Below are 17,064 nucleotides of genomic sequence, written 5' to 3' on the forward strand. Positions count from 1 at the left end.
GGCGCCTTAGCCGGTTGAGCTATAGGCGCCGAGCCAGGGAACCGTTATGTTAACACAGTTGGTGGGCAGGGAAGTCTGTGCCTTCCTAAGGGTCAAAGGGGGCCTGGACTCTGGGTTGGCCAGTGGGCCAGAAGAGCCCCAGGCCTGAAGTGGTGCAGACAGGGAAACTGAGGACCAGGACCAGGCCCAGAGAGAGGTGGATCACTCAGCCACTCCTAGCAGAGTCAAACTCAGGCTTCACCCTCCAAGTCTTGGTCTCTTCCCTCTTTAGTGTCTCAGATACTCACTTTGAAGAGTTGAGGGGGGCAGCGTGATTTCCAAGAGGACTGCCCCCTGGCACTGATTGGGTGCCACTGATCCAACAGGGGAAGAACTATGAAGTCCCAGCCTGTGAAGCAGTCCTGGTGCCTCAGGCCTCCAAGGCAGGCTTGGGCGTTGGGGGTTGTGGGCAGCATTGGGGCAGGATATGGCAGGAAGGGCAGTGCAGGACTGCTAGGGGCCCCCTCCCATTTGTCAAGGGGGGGCGGGGGAACAACTCCCTAAGGGGCAACTAACAGACCAATTAAGCTGCCAATAAAAAATTTAATCAAGTAATAATGCACCTTACTTTGTTTAATTAGTGTTCTGTCAAGTAAATGAATATTTAAGGAGCAGGCTGCGGTGCCAGCATCTGCCCAGCGGGCAGAGAGGCTAGGCCCACATTTCAATTGGCCTGACAGCTCCCACGCGGGCATTGATGTCTGTCCAAGAGGCCCCAGAGTGTTGGGAGCTACAGAGAGCTCCCTATCTGCCTGCAGGCTAACCTGGGCCAGCTGTGTCCCTGTCTGGGTCTCGGTTTTTTCATCTGTAAAATGGGGGGGGAGAGGCAGAAATCCAGGAAAACTACAATGTTTCTGCCAGTCCTAGAAAGACCTTGAGTTGATTTATTTCTGGAGCCCTAGAGTCCTAGGCGGGTGTGATGTCACTAGGGGACCAGTCTGCTGCTAGTCTCCCCTCAACTCAACGCCCTCACAAGTGCATCGGCTCTGTGGCTGCAAGGTCAGAGCTGTGTGTGTTGTGAGAGGCACCTTGAAAAGATCCCAGCCCTGGAATATGCTGGGCAGAGGCCTTCCACACACCCCTAGCCAGAGGACTGAAACTGGGGCAACTGGGAATTGAGTTCTCCAGGCTGGGGAACATGGAGCCAGGCCTGTTTGGGCTTCACTTTAATTAACGTATTTCTTTATTCACTGAGCAGTTTGAGGGCTGTGCCCTGTGCCGAGGGCCAGTGTATTTTTTCCCCAAAACGAGGGACTTGCGCTGCCTCTCCAAGACCCACTCTTTCCTGGTCGCCCGCTTTCTCGGTCAGCCTCTGAGAGCCAGCGGGTCCCGGCGGCGGCCGAAGCCCTCTGGGCCGGGTGTGTCAGCCCCGCCCCGCAAGGTTCATTTGCATATTCAGGACCCTGGTGGGCATGCGCACCGCGGCCGCGCCAGGATCCCGGGCTCCAGGTTCCCCTAGACCTGGCTGGCTGGCTGGCAGCGTCGGCCTTCCCCCACCCTGGCATCCTCAACCGCGGCCTCCTCCTACCTTTTCTTCATGGAAGGGGCTTGGCGTCTCTCCTCCCCACCCCCCAACCACCTGAGAACCTCGCGCTGGAAGGACTTTGGTAATTATTTGTTTCAGTTGAGCTGTTTTCAGTCTAGGCAAGGCTGAGTCTTGTAATGAGTATGGATTTGCCAGTAAATAAGTCCCCCGCTTCTAACCCCTGTAATAAATGCATTTGGAGTAATCTGGCGATCACGCGGTGTAATTGCTGGCTGTCAGGGCAGATGGATGCTCCGCGCGCTGACTTTGCCGCTGTCTGCCCTTCCTTCACGCTGCGCCTCCGCCTCTAGCCCCCAGCCTTGGGGGTGAGAGCCCTACGCTAGGGGAGAGGAGTGGACCTGGACGGCTCAGACCCCAGTTCAGCCTCTGGTACCCTGGGGGTCGCTCCTGCGCCGGATGGCGTAGGCTTTCCACGTCACCTGCCTTTTGACTCCATGGTGTCCCAAGGCAGCCCCTAAGCGGCTAGGTGCAGTAATCACCTGGGCCTTGTTCACAGGGCAGGGTCCTTGCTGGGTGTACCGTGTCTGTATTTTAAAGCACCTCCTTTGGACCTAAGTTAGACAGCCAGGACACTTGGGCACATCAAGTTTTTCCAACTTTACTTTTTAGAGGAGTGAATGAGACACTATTGAACTTGGCCACCATCCCACTTCCCCCCTCCCCAGCCCTCACATACTTCCCCTTGCTTCTGTTGGCTACTTTTCCAAACAGATCCTGCCCTGAGACTTTGTTTAAGCCTTGCCTGGCATGACTTTGCCCCTTCTCTGCCTGGAGGATGTCCTCTTGGCTGTGATCAAATGCTATCTCCTCCATGAAGCCTTCCTGGACTTCCTGGATCCCCCTGGCCGGGCATCACAGTTGTTCTTTTACACAGTCTGCTCCTGCTACACAATGAGAGCTGCACCTCCCCTTTCCTTAAACGGAAGGGCCATGAATCAAGTGATGAGTTTGTGGGCTGATAGGCTCCTGCAGAGGTCCTCCTAAAGCTGGAGGTCTTATGTCTGCCAAGCCCTCTGTCCACATCCTGGGACCAAATGGGCAAGTTCACTCACACAGGGTGGAAGAAAATATCACAGATTTTAGCCAATTTAGCACAGCTTCCTTCTACACTCTGGCATCCAAATGGGGTGAGTGTGAGATTCTTGTTACAAGCTGGGTCATCTGGATACCAGATCTGGGTCAGGAAGACTGTGAAGGAGACTAGCCATGCTATGCACCTCCCACTCTGCAGTGAAGCTTCTCAGGGAGGCCATAGTACTAAAGGCTTTCAGTATACCCATCCCTGACCTAGGCTGAGGCCCAATGGCCACCACAAAACCAGGGCAGAGAGGGCGGGTATGCCTGGTTTTGGGGTGATGATGGCCCCATGCAGTAGGGGCTGGGGAGGAACTCAGCAGGAGCACCTCCACCCTGGCACTGCCTCCCAGGCCAGCCCTTCCCACCCCTGTGTTCTGCTTGACCCTTGGTTCCTCACAATAGCCCAAGCTACTCCTGTGCTGTGGCACAGCCTAGGACTGGGATACCACAGCTGCAGGAGGACAAGGCTCTTGGCCTGAGGGATTAAGAGCAAGAACTTTCCAGAAATCACCTTGCCCAGTGATAGTTTGGTGTGAGGGCTCCATCACTATCACTCTAATTCAGTCTCCATGTGAGTGGAGCCTTCAAGGAGTAATGTAGGTAGTGGGTAGGCCACCATGGAGTAGTCAAAGGTACAGATGCAAGAGCCCAATAAACTATAGCTCTGTGTGATCTTGGACTGATTGCTTAATCTCTCTGAGCCTTGGTTTCCTCATTTGAACAATATGGACAATGATACCGGTATGGTCTCCTAGGTTTAATATGGCTAAATGAGTTAATAGTTGTAAGGCAACCTGAGGATTGCTGGGTGCAGGGAGGTGCAGAGACCTATGCCGGCTGCCAAGGAAGCCCAAAGAGTAAAGGAGGATGAGGAGGAAGACTTCCAGGTGAGGTGATGTGGGGGGAGGGTGTCCAGGCCAAGTCCCAGGTGCCCCAGAAGCCCACTATGGTCTAGCAATAGTCAATGTAGCTTCTTCTTGGGCATCCCCGCCTGTGGAAGCTTGTGTGGGAAAATGGAATTGCACTTATGGGGTTTGGGTGCAGGGGCCAGAGATGGTGGGTAGGGGATGGTGGCAGGGGTGTGTGCTGAAACCTGCCGCCCCAGTCAAGCAGCCTTGGCTGGTCCTTGCCCGGCTGTCAGCCAGCAATCATGTTTAATAAAGGCCCTAAATTAGACAGCGGAACATGAGCACCTTCGGTCTAACAATGCAATTAGCACAGACAATGCCTCCCGCTTCCTCCTCAGCCTCAGAGAGGGTGGCAGGAGTGGGGATGAGCCAGGCCCTCCCCAGTGAGCGGTGGAGAGGTTTGAAAGGAACCGGTGATAGACTAAGAGGTGACAATGAATCGCATCCGAATGACGGCTCCTCTTGTTGTCAGGCAGCGGCGGCGAGGAGAGAGCGCATCTTCACTGGATCTTTCTAGGTTACCCGGCTTTGAACAGCAACACCCACACAAACCCGAGGTCTCTTTCTCTGCGTCCCCCTATCTCTCCAAGCCCCTCTATCTCTCCCTCTTTCCCTTTCTACATCTTTTCTCTGTCTGAGGACAGATGTAGGCTGGGTTTTACATGAATAAAACATCAGTGAAGGGGAAAAAATTCCCAAACTGCACAGCCTGGGGTTGGGGACAAAAAGCAACTGAGACACATTGTAGTCTCTGTGTGCAACTCTGCTGGGGCTGGGGGCGGGGTGGGGCTCCAGTGGGAGGGGCTGGAGTGGGGGTGGGGGATGGGATCTCAGCTGAGGGAGGCCTATGGGGTGCCAGATATCAGAGCAGGCTCAGTGCTGGGGGTCTCTTGGGCCTTGCCTTGAATGGGCTGTGGGGTGCGGTGCGAGTGTGTGTGGCATGGTCGTCCCTGAGCCCTGCCTCTGGCTAATGTGGAGCTGGCTTTTCTTTTCAGGCCCTATTAAAACCCAGAGCATGTTCTGACAACATTAGAGCAGGATGCAGAGTGAAGGGACCTCTGGCAAGACGTTAAATGGCACCAGGACTGAGGGAGGGGAGCCTTCTCTGAGTTCTCCCCTCCCCGCTGCCCCCCATCCCGGCAGGCAGCCAGGGCTGGACCACCGTCCAGCAAAGGCTGGCAGAAGGGGGGCTGCCAGCCAACACCTTGGGTGCTCAGTGACCCAGAGCCTTGAGCTTCACAGGAACCTTGGTTATTCACTTATTCATTCGTTGGCTGAGTGCTTCTGGAACCCCCCTATGACATGCTAGGCAGGAAGACAGGCAGGAGGGTCACCACGGTGACCAAGATGGATTTGGGGTCTGTTCCTCCCCTCCAGAGCACAGGCAAGTGGGGAGCAACCAGCCAGACGTGGGCAGTGCCTGCACTGGGTTCATGGGCTGTGTGAAGGAGCTGGGCAGGGCTGGGGCTGGGACAAGCCTCTGAGCCAGACTTGGGACCTTGGGAAGAATTCCCAGAGAACGAGTTGCACATGGGCCTGGACGTGAAGTGGACATGGCCAAGGAAAGGAGTGCAGGACAGTGTTTCAGAAGATGGGTCTGGGGCCACAGAGGCCCAGAAAGGAGTGAAGCGTTGAGTGATAGGAGGGGTGAGGTGAGCGGGTAGCAGGTCTGGGCAGGGTGGTGGGCAGGCCTCATCTGTCACAAGGTGCAGGTGGCTTGGCTTTGTTACGATGGCAGCTGGAGCCTTAAAGCATTTAAAGCCAGGTCCTGACATGGTGAGATTTGCTATTTACAAGGAGTTCCCTCCCTCCTGTCCTCTCCTCCAAAAGTGAATATTTACTGAGGCCCCAGTGTGTGCTTGTTCTGAGTTATGGAGGCTTAGAAGATGAGAAAGTCACCTTCCCTGGATGTACAGCCATCTAGGTGGGAAAAGAGACCCTGTACCTACCCACCCCTTAACAAAGGAGGCTGAGGGACTCAGAAAAGAGCACAGCTGATCTGACTCAGAAAGGCTTCTGGGGAGGTGACCTTTCTGCGGGTCTTGATGGATGAATAGGAGCTTGCCAAGTGGCTAAAATTATTAAAAAATCATTCTCCTTATGAGATGTTTGCTTCTGAAGTGGGAACTCAGTGAGAACCCCCAGGCATGAGGCTTACTTACCCTCCCAGGCAATGCTGAGCACCCTGACCCATTTAATCCTAACAACAATCCTATTAAAACCCATTTTACAGAGGGGGCAACTTGAAGCACAGACTATCAAGTATGTAGTCCAAGGTCACACAGCTAGAAAGTGGCAGAGCCAGGATTTAGGCCTAGGATATAACTCCAGAGCCCCCCCAACCCCGTACTGCACAGCCCCTGGTGCACTGGACAGGGCCCACCACATCCACACCCCCCTTCACACTGGGGAGACTGTAAAAGGTGTCTGGTAACTCCCAATGCCTAATGCTCTGGTGCGTTTTTCAGGGGCTGGAAGCTTCCTGGGGATTGGGAGGCTTGTAGGGTAGGTAAATTGAGGCCTGGTGGAATGGCAGTGTTTACATTTCCCCCCAGCCAGGGCCAAGCAGTAGGGCTGGCCAGGGTGGGCAACCAGTGCACCCACACACAGGAACAGCAGCTCCAAGGAGACGGCAGACAGGTGCAGTCGGCAGGGACTTTGCTCAGTGGCACCCATTCTGCCCTCATTGCATAGTGGGAAGGAGGTGGCATTTTATCAGGACATGGCCTCCTCCCTGCTGCGCAGTCTCTTCTAGAGGATTGTTGTGGGAGGGGGGATCCATTACTGGGCAAACTAGCAGCTACTGATGTGAAAATGAAATATGGATTTAATACTTGTGCTTTTCTGCTCACAAATCATGCCCCCAGCCCAGGTGACAGCCAGCATAGATGCCCAGCTCAGATAACAGACTGGAGGGGACAGGGGTATAGGCCTCACCTCCCAAACTCCCCAGCAATTCTCCCTGGGGTTTAGGGACCCAAAGTGGAGGCCAAGGGTCCAGGCTTGCTTTCCTGCTGTCCCTAGGTGAGTGACTATGGCCCCTTCCATGCACACACAACACAGAGCAGGCAGCTGGAGGGTCCCAAGGAAGGAGCTTTCCCGGCTTGCAAAGTGACCTCAGCCTTGCCCTCAGTAGGTAGTGCAGACTCGAGCCTTCAAATGGGGATGGCCCCAGATTTGTTTGTTTTCCCTGAATGTGGGTGGTTCCATCACCCCCACACTTCCAAATTGGCACCCGGGGGGTTGAGAGGAGCTGATCAGCCCACTTCCTGCTGCCACCGTCCATTTAGCTAGCGGTTCGCTCACTTTTACGAGTGGGCTGGTGGTGAACTCATCCCCGTTACAATGCACTCAGGGACCCTGACAACTAATTTAATTTAAAACAGCCTTGCAATAAAAGCTCAGAACGGAAAACTGCCGAGTCTTGGGGGTTATTTAACAAATTGCCTCACAGATAAATACATTAAAATGATTCTCGAACCAGAGTTGTGCGAAGTTGAAGTAAAATTAAGAAAGTTGAATCAAAATGTAAATTAATGGGGTTGAGATTCAGCATTGGAATTGGCAGGAGTCACACTTGGGGAATGTTGGCAATGGCTCTGCCTTCTGTTCAGGTGACGTGGCACCTCCAGCAATGCCAGAAACCCCTTCAGTCCCAGGCATCAGGGAGTCGATGATGAGGTTACCCCAAGCCCACCCAGCACCTGCCCATCCCACCTTTCTACCTCTGGGGACACTCAAGCCTACCAGCCTGGCTAGTTCCCTACCTCAGGCCAGCTCCCAGCATGCACTGGTAGTCATAAAATGGAGGGTGCTCACTGCATTTGCCTTGCTGGTTGGCAGCAAAAATTAAAGAACATTGGGCAAGTTAAAGGCTGGCAGAGCATGAGGCCCTAGGATGATGATGGTTAACTGTACACAGTTACTGCAGATGGATCTGTGCGTTCCCATTTGATCCATAAGTAAATTGAGCCCAGGGAGACACAGGCTGGAGTTGGACTCCATGCACCTCCATCTCCACCAGCCTGTACCGAGGGTGCTGATCTGACTTCTCTGTGTCTCTGTCTTTCCCAGTTGAGGGCGGGGAAGTTGAGGCTGAGCTGGCCTCCAGCCTAAGCTCCGAACCTGAACAAGCTACACCCCCACAGGCATGCCCACCTCACCCCCACTCATCATGGGCTTGGCCTGCAACAGCCCTCCCACCTTGACCAGGGTCAGCCTCAGCTTCCTTGGAGGTTCTCAGAAGGTAGGGCCTTGGCAGGAGATGAGGAACCATGTGACACCCCACACACACACTGGAGCAGCCCCAGGTGCCAACGGATAGCCACTGGGAACATTATCTAGAACTGCCTTTCCAGATAGTGCCACTCACTAATCAGCCTGGAAAGGGAAAAAGAGGGATTCCCCAGGGAGTTGCAGGCAGGGCATGTTGACCAAGGATGAGGGTAAGATACTGCTACCCCTCTGCAAGGATGCAGAGCAGGAGGGCGGCTGCTGTGGTGTGGGGACCTGCAGGGGACATCTTCATCTGGAACCACAATCCCATCTGACAGCGGAGACAGCTCTGGACCTGCAGGGGAAGGTGCTGCCAGGCCTGGCTGAGGCGTGGGCTGTCAGGTGTTGGTGCCTGTGGGGAACGGGAGACTGGCTTAGCCCCAGGGGTTTCTCTCTGGTCCAAACCCTGAGGAGCCAGACCCCTTACTTAATCTGGCCTCAGACACCCTGGAGATTTTTGAACTCCCTGATTAGAAATTGATGGCCTTGGGGTGGGTGAGGGGCAGGGCCACAGGAAGCCTGGGTAGGGAGGGGAGGGCTTTCCCTGCCCAAGCAGTTCCCTCAGATGTAGGGCCAGCAGTGGGAGGGGCCGGGCTGCTTGGTACAGACAGCAATGACCTGACTGATCCCCACTCTGGGCATGGGGGAGGCAGCCTTCTCTATGAGAGCTGTGCTTTCGTAGGGGACCTTGGCCACACCCCCAGGCCTGCCCTGGCCTGTTGCGTCACCTAAATGCTTCAGGAAAGCAAGTTGCCCGCCAGGCAGATGCAACAGGCTTCTTATTGACAGTCATTAAGTCTTAAGCTAATGCTTTGGTGAGAAAAAATAACGTGATGAGGCTTCATCTTGGGCGCCCATCCCAGTCCTCACTGTGAAGGCACATGCTACCCTCTCCCTGACACCCTTCCCTAGGGGGGTCAACATCCCTGTGCAGGGGACCAGAGGAAGGGCCAGGGGACCAGAGGAAGGGGACCAGAGGAAGGGCCAGGGGACCAGAGGAAGGACCAGCTGGGAGACCCGATGCTTCAGCAGATACCAGGCTTTGTTGCTAAGCACTTCCTGCGGCCTTCCAAGAAGGAGATGAGATTTATTACTGTTTTGGTAATACCCCTTACACAGATATGGAAACTGAGGCCGCAAGAAGTCAGGTTATATGCTCAGGGTCTTACAGCTGGTTGGGTGACAGAGATAGGAGTCAAATCTCTGCTGTACCAGGGGGCATCTGAGATCGCTGATCGGAGCCCTTCTCAATGTTTGGAGGCCAGGTCAGGCCAAACCTTGGGGAAATAATTGAACCACCTCCTCAGTTTCCCTGGGACCCATAGAGCTGCAACTAAATCCTGATCCTCCTGGCTTTTCTGAGCTTGAATTTCCTCTCCTACAAAATGGAGCTGGCAGCACCTCCCCAGCAGGGCCACATCTCCAGGCCTCAGGGAGGGAATGTGCAGGAAGTGTTTGGAAAACTCTAAAATGCCAAACAAACCTCCTTGCACGCAGGCTGCAGGCGATTAGAGAGCCTGCCTGGCTCCCCCAGGGGCCTCCGCCACTGAGGAGGAGAAAACACCATAACTAACACAGGCTGCCGGGCCGCGGGGGCCTCCCAGATGATCGGGGCAGATTTAACAGGACTTTGAAAAATAAAAAAGGTAAAACAGCAAAACCGCTGCTTGCTCCTCCCGCTGCAATAAAAATGGATTTATTTGTTCGTAGAATGAAATTTAATAACTTTGGTGGGAGATGAGGCGTGAACGATAATAGTTTTTTTGCTCTTTCTCATTTTGGGGAGGGGGAGAGAAGGAAGGAGGAGTAAGGTAAGGCCCCCCCAGGCAGCTGGGGAATGTGGCCCTCATGGGTCTGAGTCCTCCAGGGGTTGGTTAAGTAGATCAAGGAGGGGCTGTCTTTATTCCGGCTCCAAAGGAGCAACCCATATAATCCTCAGATCGTCAGCATCCCAGACCAGCTATATTCATCTCTTTATTGTCCCCTGCACCTGTTTGGGACACCAACAGGGCTCTATTAGGTAGATCCCTCTTTCCCAGGGAACCCGGATTTTTTTTTTTTTTGAAACAGAGTCTCACTTTATCACCTTCCGTAGAGTGCTGAAGTGTCATAGCTCACAGCAACCTCAAACTCTTGGGCTCGAGTGATCTTGCTTCAGCCTCCCCAGTAGCTGGGACTACATGCGCCTGCCACAACGCCTGGCTGTTTTTTAGAGACAGGGCTCTCACTCTTGCTCAGGCTGGTCTCAACCTCATGAGCTCAAGCCATCTACCTGCCTTGGCCTCCCAGAGTGTTAGGATTACAGGTGTGAGCCACTGTGCCTGACCAAACAGACCTTTTCTACCCAGCATAGAGCCATGTAGGGTGCTAGGCTATCCCCAGATTCCAGCTGGGACCATGGTCCCCTGGTCTCTATCTCTAGGGCCCAGCGCACAGCAGCTCTCTGGCAATGTTTGTTGAAAGAATGAATAGAAGTCATGGATGGGGACCAGTGTCTACCTTTCCTCTTAACCTAGTATGGCCAGTGTGGGGGCTGGACTGAGGCCAGTGAGAGAGTCCCCATTCCCAACTGGGGCAGAGAAAACCTAGGGCTCATCCGAGACCAGGGCCTGCTCTTGACAGGTAGGAATCCCATCCCACCCCAGAACTACTGCTTCTCTGACTACAGGTTGTGTTGCATCATCTCTCCAGGGTCTGTTTCCTCCTGTGGGAAGCAGGTACCACAGAGTCCCCCAACCCAGGTGGTTATGGGCACACCATGAGACCAGGGCCCTTTGTCAAGCAGGTAGCCCCAGAGTCAGGTTTGGCAGGAGACTGGCCTGCCCCCTCCTCCTTAGGGCCTCTAGTACCTAAAGACCACAGGGGAGGCATGTATTTTTAGGCAATGCTGTAAGGTGGAGGCCACCCCAGGCAGCTGGGGAATGGGGTATTCACGGGTCTGAGTCCTCCCAGGGGTTGGTTAAATAGATCGGGGCTAGTGGTGGCTGGAGGCCTGGGATGGGGCCTCAGAGAGCACCACAATCTTCCCCTGGCACTTCTAGGTCCAAGCTCCGCTGCCAACAGAGGCCAGAGCTGCCGAGAGGGATATGGGCTCCTGAGCTGCTCCAACGGGTCGATAGCAAAACAAACGCGCTATTGACCGCCGAGCGCACTAAATCCTCCCGGCAGACAAGATGATGTGAGCCCGAATCGAATCGCCTGCTGAACTCATAACCGCTTGGCCCTGGCTCGCTGGCAGCCAGGGAAAGGTGCCGGGCCTGGGTAGAAACGGCTGGGGGTGTAGGGCCAGCTTCCTCCTCATGCCGCCCAGGGTGGCAGGAGTTGGTCCTGCACTCCTTCCCAGGACAGTGTGAGGGTGCAGGCCCTGGGAATCGGGTTGGGGAACAACAGCCTATGGGCACATCAGGGCACGCCTTTGAGGGCTGCCTCTGGTGGAAGCTGTGCAAGTCAGTACAGGAATCCCAGAAGCCAAAATTAGAAGGTCAGCTGATCCAGCTTGTTTTTTTTTTAAAATAAATTAAAATAATTACATAACATTAGACAGATATGAAAAAACATATATGGCATTCCTGTAAGTTACAAGGCATATAAACCAAACACCCGTGAACCTGCCTTGCAAATTAAGCCCCCTGGGAACAGTTGGGTTAATACACCAGCCGCCATGAATCCAACTGTGTGGCCCTGGGCGTTCACATAGCCTGCCAGCCTTGGTCTCCGCAGTCATGCAGGGGTGACAATACAGTCCCCCCTCCCGCCCTGGTGATAGGGTTGTTTCGGGGATTAGGTATATCCAGATCTGTAAAGCACTAGAAGCACATTGAAGAAGTAACTGCTCTTGAAAGTGGGGGTTCATGTCTTCCTTGCTCTGCGTTGCAGCTTTACTGCATGTGGGGGTCAGTGGTCCCTAATCTGAGCTTCTGAGGGTCCAAGACTCCACAAAAACCTAAGTGTTGGTGCGGGGGCATTACTTTCTCAAAAAAGAGTGGGATTCTCAAGGTGACCTCCACAGAGTGGAGAGCAATATCCAATCTGCTTTCACTGCCCCACTTTATGAAGGGTCCTGTGGCCCCAAGAGGGGTAGAGACATGCCCATAGTTTACCAGAGGCAGAGCTGCAGGCCCCACTCCTGATGGCTCAGAGCCCCTTGTCCCCACTGCAGGATGCCCAACCATATTCAGGGAGCCTGGGGAAAGGGGCCATGGGGCACCAGGCTCAGATCCACAAGACTGCCTGCTTCTGCCTTAGTTTACCCTTCAATCTGGCCATCTGTGTATCCCAGACCCTTCTTAAGCACCTGCTGTGTGCTGACGGATCCAGCTGTGATCAATTTGCTGACACCTAGCTGTGGTCTCTGTGGGACCCCACTGCCCCATGCTCATCTTCTCTTCTCTTTGAGGCAGCCCAGGCCACACTTGGGGTCCCAAAAACCCCTCTTGGTACTTTCTGACTTCCCCTCTGGCTAGGTTACTGATCCTCCCAAGGCTCAGTTTGGGCACCCATTAGATGGACAGAATGGAACTAGAAGGTTTATAGAAGGGTTAACTGAGGTCCTGTGTGGCACTTATTAATTAGCTTATTAATTCAACATTAGTGTCAGTTGCCTGCCACGCTGAAGCCACTGAGCCCAGGCACCGAAGGTGCAGGTCAGAGCCGGCATGGGGATATGCATCTGCGGCTGGGCCGGGAGCCTGTGCGGTCTGGCGCGTCAGATGGTGTGCGTGTGCGTGGGTTCTCGCCTCCTAAACACACTCCTCAGGGAGTAAAAGCTGGGCCTCAGCAGGGTAAACACTGCAGCTTCCTGGGAGAAACGCAGCAGCTGCGTTCAGCCCTGTGCTGGGGAGGGGAGGCCCACAGTCTCTAGACCTTTGCATTGTCCGTCCCCAGACTTGGGTCTGGCCCAGCCACTTTGGGGCCCTAGTATTGGAGAACTGGCTGGGCTGAGCGCTGGGGCTCCGACCACCCAGGGGTGCCTTGGAGGCCCAGGCATAAGGGAGAGGCAATCTGGCCAGCCTTCTGAGTTCCCAGCATGTCTACACAAGGTGACCTGCCAACCCAGCCAGCCAGAGGGATGTGGGTCGGAGAGTACCCCCGTCTCCAATCTGGCCCTGCCTCCCCGCCAAAGGAAGAGTTGCTTAGGATGTAACAACTAGACATGAAGCTGGCAAAGGGCAATGGTTCTCCTTTTATGAAGGGGAAAAGGGAAACTGAGGCATAGAGAAAGGAAGGGCTTCCCCAAGGCCCAATAATCCCATTCGTGGGGTTCTCTCTGATCTCTATCAGCGTATGAGGCTTATGAGGAAGTTTCCCTCACCTTTTCTATCTGCTGAACTCCTATGCATCCTTCAAGGCCCCAGCTCTGGGACAATTCCCCTGAGCCCTCCCCTCTGAGGTTCATAATAGCAGCTGCCTATGCTGAGCTCCAACAAGGCAGTCCCCTGGGCTCGGTGCCTATGGCTCAAGTGGCTAAGGCGCCAGCCACGTACACCTGAGCTGGCAGGTTCAAATCCAGCCTGGGCCCACCAAACAACAATGACAGCTGCAACCAAAAAATAGCCAGGCGTTGTGGTAGGCGCCTGTAATCTCAGCTACTTGGGAGGCTGAGGCAGGAGACTCGCTTGAGCCCAGGAGTTGGAGGTTGCTGTGAGCTGTGATGCCACAGCACTCTACCCAGGGGGACAGCTTGAGGTTCTGTCTCAAAAAAAACAAAAAAAAAAACAAGGCAGTCCCCTGATAGGATCCCACATGACCCTCAGTTACAGATGAGGAAAGGAGTTCAGAGAGGTTGAGTTTCTGGCCCGAGGTCACATAGCAAATAAAGGGTGGAGAAGCAATACAGATGCCACTTCTGTGCCATAGCTTCCCCCTCTAGAGACCCTCCACTGCAGCCCTTCTGTCACTGCTAAACTGGGCTCTCTCTGCTGTGGGGGACTGTGCTCTTCCAGAGTGTCCAGATAGTTGAACCCCCCTTTTTCTCTGGAGCCAGACATCATTAAACTGCCTATGGGCCCTTGAGCTGCTGCCCCAGAGGCCCAGAGGCCCAGAGTGCCCAGGTCTGTTTCTCTTGCAACAAGCAGGTTACTAAATGGTATCACTCTCAAGCTGCTGGGCTTGGGGTGGGGAAGGCTGTGGCCTCCCTGGTGACCTCTGGGAATCTCCTGCATAGTCAGGGAGATGCCACCTTGGGACCAAAGGGGTTACTTCTCATCATGTCAGTTGGGCTCCTGAGCACTGCACCCCTTTCCCCAGAGCTGAAAAGGGAGGTACAGGGATCCAAGACCCCAGCCTACCCTCCTGTGGGAAAGAGGGAAGGTGTGGGGACAAGGAGCAAGCCTGTGCCCCAGTATGACTCCAGGAAGCACCCTGACTTCTCTGGGCCTTTTTCTTCCACTTGGAGAAAATAGGAAGTGAGGGTGACCACAGAGGGTAGCTTGTAAGGCTTTGAGGCCAATAGCCTAGACCAGCCTGATAAGACATGCCGGCTCCACCCTCTCAGGGAATCCTGAGCCATGTCCAGACCGGCTGGGACATTCTTGGCTGGCCCTTGGCCCCTCCCTCCAGATGATCCCCTCCTTACCCCATTTGGACAGAACTGATCCTTCTGTGTCCAAACCATTCCCTGGGCTCCTGGGCACACTTTATATCCCTCATTTCTTTTGCTCCTTGTGATTCTATACTGCTCCCATTTTACAGATGGGAGAAACTAAAGCTCAGAGAGCCTAAGTAACTTGCCCAAACCACCCTGCTCGTAGGTGGCAGAGCCCCAGACAGGCTCAAACTGAGGGTGCGGGCAGAGGTAGATGGCTTATCTGGCCTGGTGACCTCCTTAGGATGGACTCTTGTCCATTTGTCCATCCTGATATGTGCATATGGAGTGATAACCCACACAGCTCTGAGGACGGAGAAGGGGGACCCCAAATTTGGCCCTGGGGTCTTGAGGTGCCTTAGGCTGGGGTGGAAGGAAGCTGGATGGACCAACCCTACCTCACACTGGCCGCTTGGCTTCTCCTTTCCACATATGGCCTCTTGGCTGATCCATCCTGCAGACAGAGCATCTCCCTAAAACTGTCTGGCCCAGCCAGTCACTGCTGCCCTGACCCAAGAGCTTCTAAGCTGCCACCCTCCCACCCTGCCCCTACTCCCTCCAGCTCCTTACTCCTGGAGTGAGCTACACCTGTGCTCCCTGCCCCCTCGTTTCATCCTGCAGGGCTCCACTTCCTCAGCAAGGCCCTCTGACCCTCACCAGGTGCCCCCAGGACCCTCCACTTCCTGAGCCAAAGACTCAGCTCACTGCACTCTGACCTCAGGTCTGGAGGCTCTCAGAAGCCCAGAGCAATGCCTGGTGTGTCACAGGCTGGTCATGTGTACCAGCAGAAAGCATGAACGAATGAAGTCTCATTTACATTAGGCCCTGTGCTGGGGTCGGGAAGCTGCTGCTTTTATTCACTTCTCTAAGCTCTCAGCCAGAATCAGCTCTGGAAATCCTCATAACAGCCCTTTCTGGTGGATACTATTATTATGCCCATTTTCCACAGGGAGAAGCTGAGGCACAGAGAGAGAGGTGAAATTGCCCAAGGTCATACAGCCCAGAAAGAGGTTGGCCCTCTCCATCTTCAGGAGCTGGAAGTCTGATCCAGGCAAACACTTGGATGACTGTAGGTGGTTTGTGGCAACACAGCCAAGAGCATGATGGCTGCCCTGGGGGCGGGGGTGGGGCAGGGCAGCCAGGAAGGAGCAAATAATTGTTGGCCACACCCCCTTTAGCAGATGGACCCACTGAGGCAGGGAGGTTGTAGAGAGGCTTACTCCAAGAAACTAGGGTTGCCAGATTTAGCAAATAAAAATACCAGATGCCCAATTAAATCTGAATTTCAGATGAATAACCTATAGTTTTTATAATATAAATGTCTCATGTAATATTTAGGACATGCTTGTACTAAACATTTTTGTTGTTTGTCTGAAATACACATTTAGGTGGGTCCCTCTATTTTATCTGGCAACCCTATAAGGAAGAGGTAGAAAGGACCACCCCCCATCCCTGATGATAACCAGGCTGTGATGTGAGATGACAGCTCACTTTACAGCTAGGGAAACCGAGGCCCAGAGTGGGCTGGGGCTTGCTACTGGCAGAAGTAAGGCGGGATGCAGGCTCTGGACTTCCATCGTTCATACTCAAGAGAGCTGCCCTGGGACCAGGCCTGGTGACAGCCCCCCTGCCCTGCCTTCCCAAGCTCCTTCCTCACTCATGGGCTTGGGGCTAAGACATGTTTGCGTGGAAGGGATTGCTATGGAGTGAATTTTCACAGCTGGGTTATCACCTCCTAAAAATAGGGCTGAGTGATGGATGGGAGCTGTCACAGACCCTGGAGCCATGGGAGCGTGTGGGAGTAAGGGAGAGGGACGGACCAGGATGGGGGATCCACAGACCCCAGCCCAGTGTTCTAGATGCTGGGGTGACCCCCACCCAACCCAGGTAGGCCTGAGCCCCCTCTCAGAGAGGGACTGGGGAGAAGCCGCTCTGCACCTGAGGACTTCAGAGCTGGTCTGAGCCGCCTGGGCAGGCACCAGCTGCACAGCCAGAGTGACTCATCTACCCAACAGGTGCCCCCACCAGGCAGCAGAAAACGTTCACATCCGGATCAGTCAGGGAGGGCAGCGCCATTTCTCAGGGGCCATGCCTCGGGGCAGGATGTCTGGGAATCAGAGACCCTTGTCACAGGGCTGCCCTGACCTCTGTCTCTCCTCACCTGTGCCCTATTCTCAGAGCCCTTCCCCTCAGCCTCTTGGATTTTAAGGACCCATCAGCCTGACCCTAGGATCCAGGTGCTGATGGGCACTTGTAGAGACTTGGCTGGGCTTCGGGCTGCAGGTGGAGGGTGGGGCCCCCTCATTCCCAGTACACGCACACACAGACACCCACTGATGGCACAGACTAGCAGATGCACTGGGGGGGTGGTGGATGTACTCCCCCACTCCTCCCCTTTCAGCTCTGGGGGTGCTCACATTCAAGCAACTGCATGTATGTTTAGATCCTTAGGCTCTCTGGAGACTGTGCTCTGAAGCTGACTGAGCCTGGATGGGCCTGTGCCCAGCTTGGCCTTTTTTTCCTGCCCCCTTCCTCAGCTGGGATTCCAGGGGCTCTAGTCACATCCCAGGCACGGGCATCTGGGTGCTATGAATGGCCTGTCCCCTGCATAGGCACACCTGCTGACTAGAGCCTAC

At 54.5% G+C, this 17,064-nt stretch overlaps 1 protein-coding gene across 1 annotated transcript in view; it reads right to left on the bottom strand.

Annotated features, from left to right (window-relative positions):
- The window catches only part of MACROD1 (MACRO domain containing 1), a 151,639-nt gene that overhangs the window by 58,055 nt on the left and 76,520 nt on the right, over window positions 1–17,064 (bottom strand). The gene's annotated exons all lie outside the window — the stretch shown is intronic.

Source organism: Otolemur garnettii, unplaced genomic scaffold (assembly GCF_000181295.1).
Source record: "Otolemur garnettii isolate 467f Iridium unplaced genomic scaffold, OtoGar3 scaffold00140, whole genome shotgun sequence".
NCBI lineage: Eukaryota > Metazoa > Chordata > Mammalia > Primates > Galagidae > Otolemur > Otolemur garnettii.